This window comes from Cyprinus carpio, chromosome B5, assembly GCF_018340385.1.
Source record: "Cyprinus carpio isolate SPL01 chromosome B5, ASM1834038v1, whole genome shotgun sequence".
Taxonomy (NCBI): Eukaryota; Metazoa; Chordata; class Actinopteri; order Cypriniformes; family Cyprinidae; genus Cyprinus; species Cyprinus carpio.
The window spans coordinates 35,690,599-35,713,161 of record NC_056601.1 but is presented as its reverse complement, the minus strand read 5'-3'; the positions used below and the strand labels follow the sequence as shown (position 1 = coordinate 35,713,161).

General features: G+C 39.9%; 1 long non-coding RNA gene across 1 annotated transcript; it reads left to right on the top strand.

Annotated features, from left to right (window-relative positions):
- LOC122137328 lies at positions 1–10,384 on the top strand. The gene is made up of 4 exons (XR_006154773.1): positions 1–300; positions 393–465; positions 5,673–5,717; positions 10,122–10,384. It is a non-coding gene; the product is annotated as an uncharacterized LOC122137328 (long non-coding RNA).
- Positions 10,385–22,563: the final 12,179 nt, after the last annotated feature.

Below are 22,563 nucleotides of genomic sequence, written 5' to 3'. Positions count from 1 at the left end.
ACTACAACCGGGGCGTCGCTGAAAATGATTGTGAGAGTTTGTTTACAGACTGCTGTTGTCACTGTTGCAAACTCTCATATACATAAATAATTAATCGAAAAATATAATTTCCCTGCAGCCAGTGGTCCCCCTTCCCAATGTAGCCCTTAGTTGGGTTGGTCTGTTTGTATACAGTAACAGGTCATCCAGCTTCACGCAGACAGTTCACCACGCGACCGGCGGCGAATACAAGCTGTATATAGACTCTCAGCAGTGTCAGAACCGGACGCGACAGAGTATCACCTGGCGTCAACGCAGTCTGTAGGTCTTTCTAAACTTTCGGATTTATTTCATGATGTATACTTTAGAACTATTTTTTTTTCTAAAGTTGTTCCTTTTAATTTTTTTTAAAGCATTCATCCCCTGGATTTCTTTTGGTGGGAGCGCATAGAGCCGAGCCGAGCCTCATCTGACTGATGCAAACAGGTAACGTTATGACATATTCATTGCTTATTGTAATATTTAGGAGGCTCTTATGACAGAAATATCGATATACTATACACAAGTGGGGCGGACTGGCCATCGTGACGTTCTGGAGAAGTCTGGAACCCTGGCTGGTTCATCATCAAAGAAAAAGTGTCAGATTGAGGGTGTACTCCCACTAGGCACGGTTGCCTTGAACAGAGCCCGAGCGCGTTATGTGCGAGATGACGGAGAAACCCACTTCCGCTAATAGTCTGAGATAATATATCCAGCCCCGCAGCACACACGTTTCAGGCCGAAAGTGAGGCGAACCATGGTTTAGGACGGATGTGGTCCTTTAGACTCACACCACTTACAGCTTAGTAGCGTAATGCGTGTTCTTTTGTTAGATTTAATAATACGAGCTATTTTCGAATGGATTTATGATAAGATTTATATGTACAACCTTTAATAACAATACCTGAAATGCTAAAAATGCACAATCTGATCATTTATTCATATTCATTTTGATCAGTGTGTTTATCAAATGTAACATGGATTTTGATAAGAGTCATATGCAGGGGCGGTTGTTTTTGGTGGGAGTAATTTTTGGTTGACATTTTGTACCTGCATTCAGTTTAGTAATGTTACTGCAAACTTCTAAATAAAGTCAGGTCTTTTTTTCTTTTTTCTTTTTTTTCTTTTTGGAGCTTTGCTCCACAGACTTATTTTTACACATATGTGCAAAATTTCACATTAAATGGTTTCCCATAGAAAACCATTATAAGGAAAACACTGAACCATTAAGCGGATTGCTTTCATATTCTGGCCTCATCTGCGTGCCTGTGTAAACTGTCCATTATTAATATAAAATCAAATCACTTTTGTTGTTACGTCACCACAGCACATGTGCCTTGGTGAGTGAAATTCTTGGGAGTAGAGCCCTGCGCGGGACTGCTTTCTTAAACCCGCACCCGCACCTGCCCGCTCCCGCTGAATATATGACCAGGCCCGTCGCTCCCGCAACCCTTCGTGATCCAGGCCCGCCCGCACTCGCGGACTTTATCTCAGAGCTTGTGAAAAATGTACACAAATAGGTACTCAGACTAAATATTTGTTCAAGTTAACATCCAGAATAACCGATTTTAAACATGATTGGATTTAAATAATATGAAGTAACCGATGATAAACCAAAGCACCACACATGACATTTTTTTATGATATTTTTTTTATTAGCGTTAAAAAAAAATAACCTTTAAAACAAAACTGCAACTAAACGCACCTCAGTTTTTAAACGCAGGCTTGGCCTATTGTATTGATTAACCAAACAATTAACTAGTAAACAACTTTACCATTAAATAAATAAACACAGAGAACTTTGAAAATATGCTAGATATAATTTTGACAAAATAAACACAAAATGAAATTAATAAAACAAAATAGAATGCTTTTTTAAAAAAATCTCACATTTCACATTCACAATAGCTTGATTAACAGGCTATTGCAAAAAAAAAATAAATAATATATATATATATATATATATATATATATATATATATATATATATATATATATATATATATATAAACAAACAATTAGGCCTACTAGATAAATTTTATGTCGGAGCGGGAACTGGTTTATGGCGAGCGCGAGCGTAATATTAACAGAGTGCTTGCTTTGTACCGAAATTCTTGGATAATTGTCTAAAATTATGCATGCTGATAAATAAAAATTTTTTCAAAACGATATTCTTACATTCTTCTTAATTTTATTAATTGGATTAGGCTAATTAAATGAATCTAACTTTTGCAAACATAGCCTTCCTAAAATGCAAAAACTGAAGAAGTGTATTTGATTTTCGTTCACTTTTTTCCGTGAAAATAGCTGCCGTTGTTGTGCAATGGAAAATTCAAAACAGGCTCATTAAAACACAAATGCACACACACACACACACACACACACACACACACACACACACACACACACACACAAGATGAAATGTGCGTAGATCTTTACAAAATACACCTGGATTATAAAGCCTGTGAAAATCACACACACAAGATAAAATGCACTCAAAGAATGCTTAGATTATGGACTGGGTTGAGCGAGCGGCGCTGAGCGTATATTGAGCGAGCAGAGCGGAATCTTCAGAAAGGCGCTCAGCGCTCTTAAGGAGATATTACCGCTCCACTCCCTCACAAGCGAAATTTTTTGACCGCCCACACCGGCCCGTAGCAAAGGTAAACCCGCCCACTTCCGCGAGATTTGCGTTGGGTCCCGCGGGAGCCCAAACCCAATGCAGCCCTCTACTTGGGAGTGTGCTCCAGACAGTGCAGAAACAATTTACATACAGACATACAGGCTTATACAGATGACAATGTGCAATATACACATACATACTGTATACTCAGTACACAGTGTACTATTAGACATACTTACAGTTAGCAATACACATTATACACAGTATGTACGTACTTACAGTTAGCATTATACAATTATACACAGTATGTACACATTCTGCATTATGTAGACATAGATTCACATAATATATGCGAAGGTGCAACAGATTATGCATGGACTGCATATGCAAAATGTCATGGATGTGCTTTTGATGGTATTGTCGCGGACACCACTGGACACAGATGCAGGTTTCAGTATGAGACCAATTTATTTAATAAGTCCAAAAGAAACTTCCTCAAACGAACAGAAACAGGCCGGGAAATCAGGAAAATATAGTCCAACAGAAAAATTCGAGGCTTCAGTGTCCTTGCGAAACCACCCGGCAGGGGGCGCCCGATGGCGCGGCCGCGTAGAGAACGGAGAGGGGAGGAAGACACATGAGAACCGACATCAGAGCGGACCGAAAAACTTCTGCGGAATGCAGGTGCCTCGTCTAGGAAATGAGGAAGGGGAAAAAAAATAGAAGGGGGCAGAGGGAACAAGAGGGGAATGCAACACAGGTTTAACCCTGGAAACATGGAAAACAGGGTGCACCCGACCAAGCGTGGAATGAAATGGGCCACCTTGGAGAAACGGTCCACCACCATGAGAATGACAGTGTTACCCTTAGATTCAGGGAGGCCAGTGACAAAATGTGACCGGGGCGAGAAGGGATGGGCAACGGGCGGAGCAGACCAACGGGAGGCACATTGGAAGTCTTGTTCTGAGCGGACACAGAGCAGGCAGCCACGAACTGCCTGACATCCTTGGCCATGGATGGCCACCAGAATTGCTGACGGATGGCAGCCAGTGACCTCCGGACTCCTGGATGACAGACCAGCCTGGACGAGTGACCCCACTGGATTACTTCAGAGCGCAGCTTGGCGGGAACAAACAGATTACCCGCCGGAACCTCCTTCGGCACAGGCCCCTCCTCTACTCGTCTCTCGATGCCCCAAGAGAGGGATGCCACCACCACCTCTTTGGGCAAAATGGTGTCAGCTGACTCTTGGGGAACTCAGGCGGTGGGAGAAGAAGGCACAGGGATGCACCTTTCCATCCTTTTGTGACCGCTGAGATTGGGCTGTGCCCTACACCGACATCAGAGGCATCCACCTCAACAATGAATTGACGTTCAGGGTCTGCAATAGACAAGACAGGAGCAAAGATAAACCAGGACTTTAATTTATCAAAGGCCTCCTGTGCCCCAATATTCCACTTGAACGATACCTTGGGAGAGGTGCAGCAATCTGACCAAAGTTCCGGATGAACCGCCGATAGAACTTGGCAAACCCCAGGAACCGCTGCAGAGCCTTACGAGAGTCAGGAGCTGGCCACTCGGCAAGGGCCCTTACCTAACAGGGGTCCGCTCTGATCTCTCCTGCAGAAATAACGAACCCCAAGAACGGAACCGACTGGGCATGGAAGACGGACTTCTCCGCCTTGACATAAAGCTGGTTCTCCAGCAGCCGTCGTAGCACCTGGTGAACATGCTGAGTGTGTACCTGCAGAGATGGGGAAAATATCAATATATCATCAAGATACACAAAGACGAAGCAATTCACCATGTCTCTCAACACGTCATTAACCAGGGCCTGGAAGACAGCTGGGGCATTGGTCAGACCAAATGGTAGGACCTGGTACTCAAAGTGTCCCGTGGGTGTGTTGAAGGCTGTCTTCCACTCATCCCCCTCACGTATGCGAATCAGATGATAGGCATTCCGGAGGTCTAGCTTGGTGAAGACCTTGGCTCCCTGCAATAGCTCAAAAGCAGACATATACAGAACATGCACACCGAAGAACAGGGTGATCAGACAGAAGACATGAAAGGTATCCAGTGGTAGTAGATAGATTATTGTATTTAGTGCAGTATGTATGTATAGTCCAGTATTGAACTGTGTTGGCGTTAAAGTGCAGTGTGTGGCATACGATATTGTGGGAGTATGCTGTAGGGTGCCGTAGGGTGTGTTAGTTCTGACTGTTCATTAGTCTGATAGCCTGAGGGGAAAAAGCTATCCCTCAGTCAGCTAGTGCGGGATCGGATGCTGCGGAGACCTCTTCCTGAGGGCAGCAGAGAGAGCAGTCTGTGGGACGGGTGGCTGGAGTCTCTGATGATCCTCCGGGCTTACCTTATACACCGCCTGGTGTAGATGTGCACCATAATATGGTGATTGCTGAATTTGATCTTATAATATTACTGTTTTAAATATATTAAGGCACTTTAAGTGTTTTTACAATGTTTTGTCACACTGTTTAATGATTGAAATATTGTCGCGGGTGCTTAATATGGATTGCAAAGGCCAAAACTTGCATTTTGTTCACATACCTTTGTTTTATTCTTTTGAGAGGTGATCTAAATATTTGCGGCTGGGAAACAGATGGAAAACTGAGAGGCTTGTGCTGCAGTTCTGTGGATGTTCTGCCCTCCAAGGCTTTGAGCCGGTCACGTGACTGAAAGCTATGAATTAGCTGTCAATATAAATTTAACCCTGTTCAAAGGATTAAAAAATGCTCTTTTTTTTAATCCCCATGTGCAAGAATGTGAAAAAATTAACACAAATGTGATCTATTGTTTGTAACTGTGTCCAATTTATTGTCTATTCAAATTTCTGAGTATCATCATTCAGTTGTAATTTATTTGCTCACGGATATTAATTAAGGTCCAGGAAAGCAACAACGAGAAGACATGGCCAAGAAATATGATCTGGACATTCATTATGAATCTTAGCAAGTGTTTGAGTCAAAATGTCCTGTCTGACTAACATGAAATGTAATTTCAAATTGTGTTTCAGTGCATACGATGAAGATTTATTGGATTCTTGCACTATTTCTAACTGGTAGGTCACTTTATTTTCTTTTAATGCAATTCAATATTTTTTTTATAATTAAAGAATTCTTTTGTGTAAAATTATTATTTCACTCCACTCTTGTGTATGTATATATATATATGTGTGTGTGTGTGTGTGTGTGTGTGTATGTGTGTGTATATATATACTGAATAAAGAGAATGAGGAGTTGCGTCACGATGACATTACAAGATAGCCACCTCAGTGTGGAGCTCTCCAGTTGTTTTACTGTTTTTGTTAGTTTGTCCTGTATTTTTGTTTATCAAATACAATCAGTTTCACCAGAGATGAACTGCTGAACATTGGGCAGAACACAGCACACAATCTTCTACCGGTTTTCTTCTACCTGACTAACTCCTGCTGCTCTCCTGGAAAAATATGCTCTCCTGCTCTGTGTTTTACGTAAACCTGGCTGAATGGCAGAGTTAGATATAACACGTTACTGTATTCAGATTACTTTTCCTGATAACGCAGTGAGTGTTGCATTACATTTTAAATTTATGTAATTTGATTACAGTTAATAATGTCAATAAAATTACGTTGCTTAAGTCAGGGGTTTCTGTATTTGATTTTGTTTTGCTACTGTCCTGCAGATTTCAGCTCCAACTCCAGTCAAACACACCTGAACCAGCTAATCAAGGTGTTCAGGGATACTTGATAATTACAGACAGGTGTGTTGGAGCAGGGTTGGAACTGAAGTCTGCAGGACGGTAGCTGTCCAGGAGCAGGGTTGGAGATCCCTGACGTAAGTTACAAATACAGTGTTAAGAAAAAAAGCATTTTAAAATCATGTTTTGGCGTCAGTAATAAATCGCTGGGGAATGCGAGCTAAAATGCAGATGAGTCCTACAACATCTAGATGCAATGAAATGTTGCCTATTATATTTTAAAATATTGCAATCAATTTCACATATTTTAGTCTGGCATTATAATTTGGGAAAAGTTCAACTAGTAAATGTGTACAGGCTTATGTCATAAAAACAATAATAAAAATGAAAATAAATGACTCATGAGAATGAGATCCTCCGCTGCATTAAGCCACGTGTTGGATTGCATTCTGCTATATACTTATTTCTCACAGCGTGTCTTCATCCAAAAACAAAAAATTTACGGAGGCTTAGTTTACGGAGGAGATGTGGGTGTTTACATGTCCGCATGTCCCACGTGGATTATTATTGTATAGAGCTTGATGCGCCCCACGCATTACCACATTACAGATAATGAAGTCAGACGGGAAAGACTGGACCTCACGTTTGTTTCATACAGCTTACTTTATCAGAGAGTATTTGTTTTTGACATGACTTCATTTAAAAGTAGACTCTTCAAGCTTTCTTTAGATGTACAGTTGTGCTCATAAGTTTACATAACAATTGCATAATGTGCAAAATGTTAATAATTTAAATAAAATTAAAGAGGGATCATGAAAATTGCATGTTATTTTTTATTTATTACTTTCCTGAATAAACTATTTCACATAACAGATGTTTCCATATACTCCACAAGACAAAATAACTGAATTTATAAAAATGACCCCGTTCAAAACTTTACATACCCTTGAATCTTAATACTGTGTGTCCTTTCCTGGGTGATCCACAACTGTTTTTCTGTTTTGTGGTGGTTGTTCATGAGTCCCTCGTTGGTCCTGAGCAGTTCCTGCTGTTCTTCAGAAAAACCCCGCAGCTCCTGCACATTCTTTGGTTTTCCAGCATCTTCTGCATATTTGAACCCTTTCCAACAGTGACTGCATGATTTTGAGATCCATCTTTTGGATGGAGTCACTGTTGGAAAGTGTTCAAATATGCAGAAGATGTTGGAAAACCAAAGAATGTGCAGGAGCTGGGGGATTTTTCTGAAGAACAGCAGGAACTGCTCAGGACTAAAAAGGGACTCATGAACAACTATCACAACACAGAAAAACAATTGGATCACCCAGGAAAGGACACACAGTATTAAGATTCAAGGGTATGTAAACTTTTGAACGGGGTCATTTTTATAAATTCAGTTATTTTGTGTTGTGGAGAATATATAAACACCTGTTATGTGAAATAGCTGATTCAGGACAGTATTAAATAAAAAATAACATGCATTTTTCATGATCCCTCTTTTTTTTTGTTAAAATGATCAACATTTTTCTTATTCTGCGAGGGATATGTAAACTTACGAGCACAACTGTATTTATAATGTCTGGGTGTCAAGTTATAGCTGAGTTTTCATTTAGTTCATTTGAGTGACGCGTTTCAGGAAGATATTTGTGGAGACTGAGACAGCAGAAGCGTTTCAGGAAGATATTTGTTTATTTTACAAATGCACAATCATAGACACGGAACAACAACACCCAGATTCTGTTATAATCATTCTCGGGGACTTTAATAAAAGAAAAGTATTAAGTGAGTTTTCATTTTTTTAATTTGAGTTTTGATTTTCAGGAGGGTATTTGTGGAGACTGAGACAGCATTCACCACAATAAAGGATGCATATCGCACCATCCCCAGAGCAGCTTTAGGACTCTCTGACCACTGCCTGGTTCATCTTCTCCCAACATACAGGCCAAAAATTAAATCTGTTAAGCCTGTAGTAAGGACTGTAAAGAGATGGACCAACAAAAACAGAGCGGGATTTTCTTGTCTGATTTTGAATGCAATGACTTGAGTGTTTTTGGAGTTTATTGAGGTGTGTCTGTAAGACTGTAACATCATATATCAGTTTCTGTGAGGATATATGCATTCCTACCAGGACTTCTTAACATTTAACAATGACAAACCATGGTTCACAACAAAATTCAGACAGTTTCACCAGGCCAGGATGTCTTCAGGATTGGGGACAGAATCTTGTACAATCAGCCCAGGAACACACTGAATAAGGAGATTAGAGCAGCTAAGAGGAGCTACACTAAAAAGCTCGAAAACCAGTTTTCTGGCAAACGAACCTGCTTCAGTGTGGAAAGACCTGAAAGATATTACAAACTACAAGACACCAACCCCCAGCACTGAGGCCAATCAAAAACTTGCTGAAGACTTAATGTTTTCTTTATATGAGAGGAAAACTCTTAATGTGTAAATCAGTGTTGGGGAAAGTTACTTTTAAAAGTAATGCATTACAATATTGCGTTACTCCACAAAAAAGTAACTAATTACGTTACTTAGTTACTTTTTATGGAAAGTAATGCATTACGTTACTTTTGCGTTACTTTTTAAATATGAGCAGGGCTTGATTGTTTTTGATATAAGAAGTTCTATTTATAGCAAATGTAAAGCCCTTTCACACCAAGAAGTGTGATAAATAAACCTCAGGCTGAAGGAAAAGTAAATTCACGTCTGTACAGTAGAACACAGGAGAAGAAGGTTCAACACTCTTCAGCGATTAAAAAAAAAACAATGAAGCACAATTGTTAGTTTATCTAAAGTCATTTTTGCTTATTAGTATAGTTGAACTGGATCATCAAAGATCATCAGCAAAGTTAATAAAATGGGATTAGATACATTTGTGTTATTTAACATATTTAATTATTGCAGGTTTGTGTCATATTCTAAGTTTGCATTTCACTGTTTTAATTAATTTTGATGAATACTAACTCTACATTTTTTGTGAGTAGGATGAATTAATGCACATTCACATTTAGTCTAGAACTACATCATGTTCACACAACGCACACAACGCCTCTGTACTCTGATTTCTTTCAGTATGGGGACAGGAGACTTGTCAGTCAATAAATGGAAAAACAAAGTAACTGGCGTTACTTTTTTGAAAAAGTAACTCATATATTTACTTGTAAATTAAAAAGTAATGCGTTACTTTACTAGTTACTTGAAAAAAGTAATCTGATTACGTAACTCAAGTTACTTGTAATGCGTTACCCCCAACACTGGTGTAAATAAACGCGTTGCGTTCACATTCTGGGCTTATATGCGTATCTGCACATAGTATATGCTTTAAAATTTGGTCTATCACTATCACAATCTTGTCTTGGTACATTCATAGTATATGCTTTAAAATTTGGTCTATCACTATCACAATCTTGTCTTGGTACATTAAGCCACAAGGAGAGAGGTTCAGTGAACTGAGTGTGTTTAGAAACATTCAAAAAAGTCCCCCTGGTCCTGCATTTCTGATAATTCACAAGCTGATAATTCACAAGCTGAGTGAGAGTCATACTGTACTTACAAAGGTAATGTTATTCATCAAACCAAACAAAATCAAAACTTTCAAAAACACCCAGCGATGTGATTTTTATTGAGTGACCAGTGTCTTCTCCTTATCTCCATGACCTGCTTCACTTTGTGTTTTTACACATAAAGATGAAAAACATATTGTGATAAACATCTTGTAGATTCTGCAAATTGTATGTGATTGTGAGGTATTTATGACAATTCTAAACTATTTTTGTTTTATTTATAGGTGCTTCCTCCATTACTGTGATGCTGAATCACCCAGCATCATTTCCTTGTGGCAGCGGTGAAAAAGTCATGTGGAGGAAGACCTTCCCCATAGAAGCAACTGTTGCTAAATGCCAAAAGCAGAAATGCATTATTGATGAAAGTTTTCGGGAAAGATTTGCAGTCAAGCGTGAAAACAACTCTCTATTTCTCAAGGCAGCTAAATACAATGACCTGGGGCAATACGAGTGCAGCTGTGATGGCTTAATCAAGCAAATTAAACGGGATGTTGTAGGTGAGTGTTTGTTTGCCTCACATTAGAGACGCTTTAGATAATGCTTTAAATAGCATAAGTAGTGAGAAATGTAGCTTAATTTTTATATATTTTCCCTATAGTTCATATAAACGTGACAGTTGCTGAGTTGGGAAACGTCACTCTTCCGTGTTATGCGGATACTCAGAGCGGTGTCAGTGATGTGACGTGGCTACATTATGAACAAAAAGCTCTGCACTACACTGTAGTAGGAGCCACAATCCCAGGCCTGGGCTATGAGGAGAGAGTATCGCTGACAGAGGACGGATACAGAGACGGTGATGTGTCTCTGACCATCACTGGTGTCAATCAGACAGACGCAGGATTATACCGCTGCTTCGTTCGAGATGAGAGACAGAGGATACCCACACGACATGCTGCATGGGTAAGACTATCATATGACCACACTTGTTACATCCTACATTATGTGCAACGCCTGTTGTATAGTTAGTTCTCAGTTGGGTTTTAGGTGAATGTTACATTATTAACATTAATTTATCTGGCTGGGTTTAATACTATTGTTATACATTTTATATGGGAATGAATGCTAAGCAACAGCAACATTCATTGTAGTGGTTTGTAAATCACATACTTGAGTTAAAGTACAGATACTCAGATTAAATATTACTCCAGGAAAAGTAATAAGATTAGATGGGTAAGATTTGTTTGTAAAATAGTGTGATTAAAAAAACTACAACAACAATACTGGCTCAGTGACAGTTGCAGCCTTAGAATCATTTATTTTTTTTATTTTTGTTTTAATTTTGATTTTAAGTTTTAGTAATTGTGTTGTTTTTGTATATATTTGGTCATTTTTTATATTTTTCATTTAAATATAATTAATTTTGTTATTTTAGTATTCAAGTTAAACTAACTTAAAATGAGAAATGTTGCCTTGGCATCTAGCTAAAATTGAAAAAAAAAATGATACAATTTAATTTAGTGTTTCAATTAACAAAATTATGGCTTTGATTTCAGTTTTAGTTTTAGCCAACTACAATAATACTGGTTTGAGCTCAGTCTGACATTACAATGAATTATTATGTATTATTAGCAGTCGTCAACTAGCCAGCAGTCAATAAGGTATCAAAAGTTCATTGAAAATAATTAGGTGAAATAAGTGATTTATTCACAAATCGGTCAACAGACACTGCTACTGTGTCCAGATTTCTTCAGTTTTAAATAACAAGGAAATTATAAAGCATAATGAGCTTTGAAATGTAATGAAATAAAAGCCAAAGTTTCCCAAAATGAAAATACACTTTTTAATAAAAGAAAAAGAAATAAACACAGAGTGCTAGTTCTGTTCTTTGATTTGATGCAGAGAAGCTCACCAGTGCAGGAGGAGACCAGACTGAGAGCACCAGCAACGAAAAACGAACTCGCCTTGGTCTGATCTCATCTTTCTCACTCTTTATTTGTTTCTCACTCTTCATTTGCTTTCGTCTTCTTCTTTTCTGCTGTAAGAAGAAGGCATCACCCACAGTGGAAACTACAGATAGCAAGCCCGTACAGGAGAGTGACCAAAAGCATTCAACTCGTCCTTTTTATTCTGGAGAAGTGACCTATGAACTGTAAAAACCTGAGATTGAACGATTACAGTCATCCTAATAATTAAAACACTGACTCCATTTAAACACATGAACATGATTGTTAGAGTGTCATTCATGTTACTGGAAGCTGCCTGTTTAAAGAGGTCACATGATGCGATTTCAAATTTTCCTTTCTCTTTGGAGTGTTATGCGATTTTGGTTTATAAACAAGATCTGTAAAGCTGCAAAGACTAAAGTCTCAAACCCAAAGAGATATTCTTTTAAAAGTTAACACTCGTCCACGCCCCCCTGAAACGGCTTGTTCTAACACGCCCCACATCTCTACGTCAGTATGTGTGAAGATTTGCATAACACGGGCCTAGATGTTCACACAAAGAAAGAAGGTGTAGCTTTTATTCTCGTTGTAGTATTGTTGTTGCCGCCGCCGCCGCCATGTCGTATAGACGCTGTGTGTTTCATGTGAAAGCAAAACTACTTCCAAAAGAGGACGATATCCGCTTCGTTATGCCTGGAGCTGATCCGTGCTGGTCGCTGAGGATATACATCAACTTTGCACTGTGGATCGCAGGATCAGCTTTCACCATGTACGAAGCGGCGTCCAGCCCAGGGTCATCACATGTGGTTGCTGCAAGACCAAGGTACGCTCCTTCGTAGAATCTGCCTGCCGCACCGTTCTCAAGCCACCAGCCTCTGCTCACTCTAGACCTGCAGCCTCCGCTCACTCTAGACCTCCAGCCTCCGCTCACTCTAGATCGCGGCTCACTCTAGACCTCCAGCCTCCGCTCACTCTAGATCGCGGCTCACTCTAGACCTCCAGCCTCCGCTCACTCTAGACCGCGGCTCACTCTAGACCTCCAGCTCCGCTCACGCTAGACCGCGGCTCACTCTAGACCTCCAGCCTCCGCTCACTCTAGATCGCGGCTCACTCTAGACCTCCAGCCTCCGCTCACTCTAGATCGCGGCTCACTCTAGACCTCCAGCCTCTGCTCACTCTAGACCGCGGCTCACTCTAGACCTCCAGCCTCCCCTCACTCTAGACCGCGGCTCACTCTAGACCTCCAGCCTCCGCTCACTCTAGACCGCGGCTCACTCTAGACCTCCAGCCTCCGCTCACTCTAGACCGCGGCTCACTCTAGACCTCCAGCCTCCGCTCACTCTAGATCGCGGCTCACTCTAGACCTCAAGCCTCCGCTCACTCTAGACCGCGGCTCACTCTAGACCTCAAGCCTCCGCTCACGCTAGACCGCGGCTCACTCTAGACCTCCAGCCTCCGCTCACTCTAGATCGCGGCTCACTCTAGACCTCCAGCTCCGCTCACGCTAGACCGCGGCTCACTCTAGACCTCCAGCTCCGCTCACGCTAGACCGCGGCTCACTCTAGACCTCCAGCCTCCACTCACTCTAGACCGCGGCTCACTCTAGACCTCCAGCCTCCGCTCACTCTAGATCGCGGCTCACTCTAGACCTCCAGCCTGCACTCACTCTAGACCGCTGCTCACTCTAGACCTCCAGCCTCCGCTCACTCTAGACCGCGGCTCACTCTAGACCTCAAGCCTCCGCTCACTCTAGACCGCGGCTCACTCTAGACCTCCAGCCTCCGCTCACTCTAGACCGCGGCTCACTCTAGACCTCCAGCCTCCGCTCACTCTAGACCGCGGCTCACTCTAGACCTCAAGCCTCCGCTCACTCTAGATCGCGGCTCACTCTAGACCTCCAGCCTCCGCTCACTCTAGACCGCGGCTCACTCTAGACCTCCAGCCTCCGCTCACTCTAGACCGCGGCTCACTCTAGACCTCAAGCCTCCGCTCACTCTAGACCGCGGCTCACTCTAGACCTCCAGCCTCCGCTCACTCTAGACCGCGGCTCACTCTAGACTCTCCTCCCTCCCCTCTAGACCGCGGCTCACTCTAGACCTGCAGCCTCCGCTCACTCTAGACCGCGGCTCGCTCTAGACCTCCAGCCTCCGCTCACTCTAGACCGCGGCTCACTCTAGACAGCCTCCGCTCACTCTAGACCGCGGCTCACTCTAGACCTCCAGCCTCCGCTCACTCTAGACCGCGGCTCACTCTAGACCTGCAGCCTCCGCTCACTCTAGACCGCGGCTCACTCTAGACCTCCAGCCTCCGCTCACTCTAGACCGCGGCTCACTCTAGACCTCAAGCCTCCGCTCACTCTAGACCGCGGCTCACTCTAGACCTGCAGCCTCCGCTCACTCTAGATCGCGGCTCACTCTAGACCTCCAGCCTCCGCTCACTCTAGACCTGCAGCCTCCGCTCACTCTAGACCGCGGCTCACTCTAGACCTCCAGCCTCGGCTCACTCTAGACCTCTGCTCACTCTAGACCTCCAGCCTCCGCTCACTCTAGACCACGGCTCACTCTAGACCTCAAGCCTCCGCTCACTCTAGACCGCGGCTCACTCTAGACCTGCAGCCTCCGCTCACTCTAGATCGCGGCTCACTCTAGACCTCCAGCCTCCGCTCACTCTAGACCTGCAGCCTCCGCTCACTCTAGACCGCTGCTCACTCTAGACCTCCAGCCTGCGCTCACTCTAGACCGCTGCTCACTCTAGACCTCAAGCCTCCGCTCACGCTAGACCGCGGCTCACTCTAGACCTGCAGCCTCCGCTCACTCTAGATCGCGGCTCACTCTAGACCTCCTGCCGCACCGTTCTCAAGCCCGCGGCTCACTCTAGACCTCCAGCCTCCGCTCAACCTAGACCGCGGCTCACTCTAGACCTCTGACCTCCGCTCACTCTAGACCGCGGCTCACTCTAGACCTCTGCTCACTCTAGACCTCCAGCCTCCGCTCACTCTAGACCACGGCTCACTCTAGACCTCAAGCCTCCGCTCACGCTAGACCGCGGCTCACTCTAGACCTCCAGCCTCCGTTCACTCTAGACTGCGGCTCACTCTAGACCTGCAGCCTCCGCTCACGCTAGACCCGCGGCTCACTCTAGACCTCCAGCCTCCGTTCACTCTAGACTGCGGCTCACTCTAGACCTGCAGCTTCCGCTCACTCTAGACCGCGGCTCACTCTAGACCTCTGACCTCCGCTCACTCTAGACCTGCAGCCTCCGCTCACGCTAGGCCTCCAGTCTTCACTCACTCAAGGCTGCAGTGTGTGACGTTGTTTCGTTGAGAAAGCGAAACTACTTTGTTTGGCCTTCCAAAAGTAAACACGACTAGAAATCATGTTTATATCACGTTTATAATGGGTTTTATGTTTACGTCTCTTCGCTCCGGCCGGACAGGGCATCACAGTATGGTGAGGGGTGTAGCATTTCCGTCACATGCTTGAGGCATTTGGCCAATAACAACGCACTGGATAGCTGGCCAATCACAGCACACCTCGCTTTTCAGAGTGATAAGCTTTGTGAAAATCGACACGTTTCAGAAGGCGGGGCATGTAGGAAAAACAATAATATACAGTATGTGGAAAATAATGTGTTTTTTTAAACCTTAAACCGCATAAACACATTTCATTACACCTGTTGGAAACTCAGAAGTGAAGACCAGGAGACTCTTGGGTAATCTTCAGCAGAATTCTTTATTGAGAACGCGCTGGATGGCGCTGAAGTCATCAAAAGTCTAACTAGTCATTGATACATTGTGGTTTATATACATTTCAAGGGGGAGGCATACATAGAGGTGGAGACCATCTAAGCAAAGCATGCAAATGCAGTACAGGAAACTCCTGTTACAGGAGTTTCCCCATCGCTGATCTCATCAGCATAACAGTGTCCTTCAAATGCATAGGTGCTAATCCAATCAGTCTTAAAAAGCCAAATGGCAAGGAAGAGCACAAAGACAAAAGATCATTATCTCAGACACCTGGGCTTCCTGATTTGATCCTTTTTTTACCTCAAAATGTAAAACACAATGTACATAACTTTTTTAGTTTATAAACTATTACATTGGAACCTAGATTTAAGATTTTAAATATTTGTAATTCCACACACCAAATACACAAAATAATGTTCTTTTTAGCAGCATCATATGACCCCTTTAATGCACAAGTACAAAATATGAAAACTGTCATATTGGGACCACAGAGTTATGTTTCATTGTGTGAGTTCAGTTATGTACTGAATTGGACGGAGAGCACAAAATATAGATAGATGGGAGTTTTTTAATATTATTTCTTATATAAGACTTTATACAAATATATTTATGTTTCTAAATGATAAAAATTGTAGATTTTTTAGTGGCCTCTTACAGCCCCCTTTACCGTCTCCTCCTGAGCTTATTATTAATCACTATTCCCTTTATTTATTTTCAGTTACCATTAAGAATGTGTATGAGTGAAGAAAATGCACATAACCTCTTTTGTGTAACCATTTTCCTGGTTCTTCATCATTTTTGTGTTGTTGTTAATGTCTGTTGTAGCTGTGAGTTACTTATTTGTGTTTTTTTTTCTTTGGTGTTTAAAGATGTGTTATTTGGTTTTTATAGAAGACAAATATTTCCTAATAAATCGATTTATTTTTCTGGACAATTTTTAAACTTTTTTTTTTTTCTGTGAAACTTCTTTTTATTATTTTTTGTTGTAAAGACCTGAAATGTAACTTAGATCTTCAATAATGCCAAAGCCTTAAAATCTTTTACACTTTGTTCAATGTCAATAATATCAATGCTTCTTTGTAATGTATATTTTACTGTGTGTTGTATATTAAAGGGAGAGAAGTAAATATGGAAAGGTCTTTTTCTTTTTTCAATTTTTTCTTTTTTATTATTATTATTATTTTTATTTTTTTTTTTTTTTTTGGGGGGGGGGGGGGGGGTCATTTTCCTGGTTCTTCATCATTTTTTGTTGTTGTTAATGTCTGTTGTAACTGTGAGTTACTTATTTGATTTTTTTTGTTTGTTTTTTTTGTTGTTGTTGTTTTACTTTTGGATTTATACAATAAAAAAAGAAACCTCGTGATGAAGCCTGATTGTTCCTGGAAAGGATCAAAGCTTTGAGATTGTCAGAGAGCGCCATCTGGTGGTTAGTGAAAAATAAAGCAACCAGAAGCCTGTGAAAGAAGCTTCGTCGGATGAAGACACCACACATTTCATAGATAGAAGAATAACGTACACCTATATGAATTGCATATATGCACATTTTCCTGAAATTATTTGTATTCTTCATATTAATTGTATGACTGTGTGGGTATATAAAATGTAGGCTAATTGAATAAGTCTGAATGAAAACTTACTCCTAAGCACATAAGAGAGTCATTTTGAAACATCAAGATTGACCAGTAAAATTATGACTTAAAACACAATACTTTCATTACTGAGGTGAATATCTCTGTTCTGAGACAGACAGTATATACAGCCTAGAACGCTTGCAAGCTGTCACTCACTTCAGTTCATTTCAGATTTAAAATACTCTAAATGTGTTTCTATTGCATTAAATAATTTGAGGTTATTTTTTGTGGAATTAAATCCATAAACGTTACAGGACAAAGAAAAGATAATTTAAAGTAACCAATAAAAAAAGAAAATGGCCTTAAGGATCAGATCTTGTTTCTTTTATCTTACCCCTAAACTTGTGCTGCAAAGTTAAAACACCTGGTGATAAATTAGAACCAAATAAAGAATATAACTCATCACCCCACTGTGATTTCCAAAACTTAAAATCACTAGAATTTGCATGTGACTCTTGTATAAAACAAAAATAAGTATTAAGCGATTTCGCATAAAAAATAGCTTTATGTTTAACATCATTACGCAACCCTCTTGCGTAAACTGAGCAAATAGAAACATTTGGAAACATTGAACAATGACACCAAAACTGTATCAAAAAGTGAGTCAGCCCATGAGATCCTATAAATAATAATACAAAACCTCTTGTAAACAAAACAAGATTGGGATCTTCCAAGAAAAAAGCTAATTACAAAATATTAATAATAATAACAACAACAATAATAATAATAACAACAAATACAAAAAATAATAATTATAATAATCAAAAATGTATATATAAATCAATAATGAATTTAAAAAAAAATCGACCAATGTACCTCAAAGTACATTCTAATGTCCGACTTTTAAGTTCGCATTTTGTAGGTAAAAAACAGTTATATTCTTAGGTCAAAAAACACGCTGAAAAAAGCAGACCGAGACCGCAAACTAACTCCCTCGGTGACCTCAATGTCCTGTAGAGCAAGTTCTTTTCCATCAATGTACGCCTTTGGACCAACGAAGTAAGCGCAGCGTAATGACCAGAAATGACCAGTCATTAGAAGCGAATGAATAAGTGTATACAATAAGTGTATAAAATTGTGTTCAGGCACATGCCCTTACCACATGGACACAGTTGAAATAGCACAATATGTTTAATCTGAGTATTTTTTTAACCAAAATAATCCATACATAATGCTATTTATTTATTTATTTATTTATACTCAAAAACGAGTTGTATGAGCCTAGGTCATTGAGACATACAGCCATAATTAGCAAACAGAAGTTCAAAACTTATATGTTCACAAAAACTTAAGTTGATAGAAAGATCTATCACAACATGTTAAGACTCTATATGATTGTTCTTATACTTTTGTTGTTGTTATAATTTTTATTATATGTATGTTTTTTTGTATATTTGTTGTTCTTGTTTTTATTTTTATTTTATGTATGTTTTTGTATATTTTTTTATTTGTTTGTTTTTACATGTTTTTTTTGAATTTGTTGTGCAATTGAAATGTTTCCTCTTGCCATGAATATAGCCACTGCAGCTGACATGGCGTTAAATGATGAATAAATAAATAAATCACAACATGTTATATGTAATATATTATATTTTTTATTATGTTTTTATAATCTGCTATAATATGGTGGTCATTTTGGACCAGGAACACAAAACTAGCTATCATGAAATGTACACAACAGGAGGGTAAATGCTGTGTTGCCAGGCTACAATGGCAGGTAGTGTAACGTGTTATGTATAGTTACATGCAACGACATGGCTTCAACTAAGTTTCACAAAGGCATGAGTGATGCTGAATGGCTTGTGCGTCTGGAGAGTTTTGAACAGGAGTTTGGCCATCTAGGCAGGGGAATAGACCTTCTCCCCGAAAAAAAGATGGCATGAGTTGTATCAGAAGGTAAGTTATGTAGCTAGATTCATGGGCAAGCTAATAAACTCGTACGATAATACACTGTGCTATTTTTATTTATGTGTATGGATAAGTAATTATTTACCATGTAAATACAATGTTATATTGATATAATTATGATGAAAACCCAATTTGAGCACCCAGAGGAAAACCTCTCAGGTTAATATAAAAGACATCAAGACTTTTATCATGACATCATCACTTTATCACTACTTCATTTTAATTAATTAAAAACATGGCAATCCCCTTAATAGATTAATCATAATGTTTGACTCCACAGACGTTCAGCCGCCCCGGTTCAGCCGCAGCTTCATGCCCACCCTCTGATCCTCGTCCTCCTCCATCCCCCAAACCTCATCCGCCTGTCATCCAGTCCTCCTTCTTCTTCATGCCTCCACCTCAGAGATCACAACGCATCAAAGAAACAGCAACGCCATCGACTATTTCTGAGATTGCTGTTGTGAGGAGCCCAGTAAGATGTCATTAAAAATATATACATGCCTTTGTCATTTAATGCTCTCTTAGCTTTTATTTAAACCAGTGTTTTTGATAATATCAGCAGGTCTCATCTCAGCCAGAAGATCTCGGAAGCACTTTTTAGGGTTGGTGCAAAGGGAAAGCTGACACACCCACTGCCCCTGTCGTGTCTCAGATGTTTCTGGTGCCCTGCCCAGCCCCATTTTCCATCATTAACCCTGGAGCAATTTCCTCTGAGCTACCTGCAAATGACACAGCCACTCCAACCAAACAGTCGTACAATCGTACTGTAAAAGCAAATTGGTGCAGAAAGTGTGGCCAATTTCGTACACAAGAAACTGGCCATAGCCAGTACAAAGGCAAAATATTTTGCTCAAATAAAGAAAGAATTACGAAGGAGCAGTGGTTACAGATTATGAGAAAATAACACATTTGTTTATGTGTGATACATTCATTTTGCTCTCTTGGTTGGATCTGTTCTGTTTTTTATCTTCCAGCCATATTTAATGTTAAAGTATTATACTGTGCACTTTTTTTTTAATCTTGTATTATTATTATTATAAAAATGTGGGTATGTATGTGGGTATGTATATGTATACGTACACTATAAGTACATATGGAAATATATAATAAATATAAAAAAAGTAAACTATTATATTATTATTATTATTATTATAGAAAGGTTTATGTAAAGAGGAAGCAGTATTAAGTAAAATACCAAAATGTGTATATTTTGATGTATATTTTTATATCTTGTTTTGTACTTGTATTTTATATAGACTATGCACATAAAATACTTAATTTTATATTGTATTAAGTACTTTTCCTAATTTTTTCTAAATATGTATATAGTTAATAAATATATTTCTCTAAGAAGACTTGTGTGTTGGATTTGTTTGTTTTATTGAATGTAATGACATTCAGTGTACAGTGGCATTCAGTGTCACGTGTGGCTTTAGCTCAACGGATGTGCTAGTGATATGTTTACGTTATATGTATAATAATTTTGTATGTTTTTGGTGATTTTTAGTTTTTAGGGGTGGGGTTAGGTGTGGTCATTCGAACGAATAAGCCACCTAGTAAAAATATGTACGAATTAATGTGAGATCAGTGTAAAAAGTCCGCACATTGCATTTAAATAAACGTGCATTTTGATTGGTATAATGACGTTATACGTCATTTCATGAAAACAGACGCAACACGATACTGTCATTATTTTTACCCCCGCTAGAGGCTTCACACGCAACTTGACCGGCGGCGAATATAAAGCCGACTCTCAGGAGTGTCAGATCCATAGACAGTAAAAGAAACGAACACGACTGGGATACTGGACGCGACAAGATGACATCTCCTGGCGTCAACGCAGCCTGTAGGTCTTTTCATAGCTTTCCGATTTTTTTCACGACTTAGACTTTAGAAGTCCTTTATTTTCTTCTGAATCTTTTTTTGTTTTTTTTTTTTTTGATAAAAGAAAAGCATTCACCCTCTGGACTTTCTTGTTGGGAGCATATAGAGCCGAGCCTCATCTGACTGATGAAAACAGGTAACGTTATCATGATATATTCATTGTTGCTATTCATCATTGTAATATTTAGAAGGATCTAATGACAGAAATAGCAATAGCTATACTATACTCAACCAGGGGCGGACTGGCCATCGTCCATGGTCCGGCTGGTTCATCAGAGAAAAAGTGTTTGCTTGAACATTAAAAAGTGATCTTAAAGTGTCGCTAAAACATTAGTGTTCCTCGGATCAATAAATAAATAAATAAATAAAAATAAAACTGTTTTCGGCACCGTAATTTCCTTTCAGCGGCGACCTGCCACTTTTAAATATTATCATGCAAAGCCATTTATTTATTACAGACGAAAAAATAAAGCATGGTTTCTAATTTCACCATTAATGAATTAATTAAAAAGAATGACATTAATAGTAACATTTATTTAATATTAAAGTCTGGTTGAAGTTATGTAGGCTACCAACTAAACAAACAATAAGGAACTACACAGAATTATCACAACGTAAACTTTAATATGCCACCAAAGATGCATTTATACCAGTTATCAACAGTTTTACACACTCTCAAAGTCAAACATTAGTACTGTAGCGAAGAGCTATCTGAATTATTAGGGCTGGTAAGGTATCGTAGTGAACCTGTGTCGGTCAGAACACGCAGAGCTGAGTATCAGTTTCAACACTTTTAATAATCAACAGTAGTGAAGGAAGACAGCCTTTACATAAACTGCAGATAGTGGTGGAATGTCAGGATACTGAAATATGAGCTCGGTCAAAATGAGAGAGGTTTAGGTCTTGTGTTCAGTCAACGTGCTGCTTTATAATACTCAGATGAGATGAATATTCTTAGCTCTGTTCCGTCTCTGTAATGGCAGCAGCCGAGCACATCGAGATGGTGAGGCTGAATCAGGTGTGAGTTATATCCTTCCAGAAGGAATCAAATGTACAGGCTATCTGCTCTGCAATCTTTAATGCGGTTGGTTTGATGCCGCACTTTTTGTTGTCTTGCGCGTGTAATTATGCACTTACTGTACGGGTGCTGAGAGAAGTAAAAATGCATGTAAAGAAGATGTCATACACACGTTTCCTTTTGCTTATTTTATCTTATGCATCCTAGCAATTGAACTGTGTCCCATTTTCCAACTCTCATAAAAAGTATTCCTTTATAGGTTAGCTCATTCTTTCAATGTATATGTATTCAGAGTGACCCTGACTATCACTTTCATTTTGAAGGCATTTTACTGTATAGTTTTGGAGAAAACTAAAAGCAAAATCCCAAAAATCAAACTCCTTAGTGCACTTGGTTTATTTCTGTATATTTAAACACTCATAAAAGTGTTCCTTTATAGGTTAGCTCATTCAGTCAATGGATATCTATTCAGAGTGAGCCTGACTATCACTGTATTAATTTTCAAGGCATTTTACTGTATAGTTTTGGAGAAAACTTAAAGCAAAATCACCCAAAACAACAAAATGCACCTAAAACACACTCATAAAAAGTGTTTCC